Here is a 1,594-nt window from a genome sequence, read left to right on the forward strand (position 1 = left end):
TCACCGATTATTTTTGCGATTAGTCGACTAATCAGATCATCATCCATTGAACGTAAAAGTACAGCTTATTGCACCAGCAGCATCTGCTCTTATATAACTATCATTAGCTTACAGCTTTAAGTGTTTAAGGTCTGTGCTAACTAAAAATAAAGACAAGATGATAGTTAATTGAATTCTAATTAAATGTGCAGATTGTTTCGGTGGAGTTTAATAAACTCAGCCGATTTACTCAGGAACAAATAAAATACTGAAAAAAGCCAAACAATAACATTTTTAAGTTATCTAAGTGACTTGTATATGTTTAACCTGAGTAGGGCGGTGGGTTTGAAACGATCTGCCGGGAGTCCGGTGCTCTCATGGCCCCCGGCTAGCTATCGAGCTAGTGGGTAACAGACGCCTCCGAAAACGTCGGAGCGCTTTTGAAAATATGTGGTGTCTTGATAAACTGAGCAGATATTTGAGGTTTACACAGCTACATTCTCGCCTGAAAATATGTTAAACGTTTATTTTGTGACCCAGAAAGAATAATAAGAGTAATATTAAAACTAACTAGCTGCCGCCATTGTTGACAACTGCGCTGGGCCGCGCTATGAATTCTGGGACACAGTTTCTTCTTCTTCGGGGTTTAACGGCAGCTGGCATCCTTGTACATGCAGTGCTGCCATCTTCTGTTTCAGTCCGTTATTACACTCTTAAATCCTGCTACTTATTCCTGCTTTTGGGATCTTACAAAGCTTCAAATGACGCGTCGACTATTAAATCAGTCGTCGACGATTTTGATTGTCGACGTAATCGTGACTAGTCGACTAATCGTGGCAGCCCTAATATATATATATATATATATATATATATATATATATATATATATATATATATTAGTGCTGTCAATAGATTAAAAAAAATTAACTAACTAATCTCACAATTTTCTGTTATTAATTGCGATTAATCGCAATTAATAACAGAATAAAGCAATTACTTTATTAATAGCCTGGCTCCAATTACATTTTTTTTATTCTTTATATTTTAAGATTGTAACAGACATTTATGCAACACAATGAAGTAAATGCAGAGTAAACACAAAGAATGTATGCTGAAATTCAAAGAGAATTTTAATAGTTTTCATCAATCTTTAACACAGTGAAAACTTACAAAAAACCTTTAAGGCCATCAACAGTGACCGAACCCAGGCCTACAGGTTAAAGTGAATATCATAACAATAAAGGGTGCACAAAACTCAGTATTTAAAACACAAAAAGACACGGCTGAAAACCCAGAATGTTGAACATTTTTCACTTCAAAGGAGCAATCTGGCTTAGTCCTTCTTTGCACTCAGCCAGTTACTGAGGCAAACTATTCTGTTTACATTGTCTCATGACAAAGAAGCACGCTTCTTTTGAATGATGTGACCTGAGAGTGAGAATAATCTCTCACAAGGCACTGTGGTTGCAGGGGTTGACAGGTACTTGCGTGCAATAGGTGCCAGCCTGGCATGTGCTCCTCTCTCTTTAACCACCACTGTAGTGGACACTCTCCTATGTCAATTTTGGGCTCTGCTTTGTACAGATTCAGACAGCAGTCTATAGCATCTTCCTCT

At 37.3% G+C, this 1,594-nt stretch overlaps 1 pseudogene across 1 annotated transcript in view; it reads right to left on the reverse strand.

Annotated features, from left to right (window-relative positions):
* Nucleotides 1-1,077: 1,077 nt before the first annotated feature.
* LOC145424382 (E3 SUMO-protein ligase ZBED1-like) overlaps nucleotides 1,078-1,594 on the reverse strand; it is a 2,130-nt pseudogene continuing 1,613 nt past the window's right edge. Inside the window, exon 2 of the transcript XR_013905438.1 lies at nucleotides 1,078-1,594. This exon is cut by the window's right edge and continues 387 nt beyond it. The product of XR_013905438.1 is annotated as an E3 SUMO-protein ligase ZBED1-like (transcript).

Source organism: Astatotilapia calliptera, chromosome 23 (genome assembly GCF_964374335.1).
Source record: "Astatotilapia calliptera chromosome 23, fAstCal68.1, whole genome shotgun sequence".
In the NCBI taxonomy this organism is placed as follows: Eukaryota; Metazoa; Chordata; class Actinopteri; order Cichliformes; family Cichlidae; genus Astatotilapia; species Astatotilapia calliptera.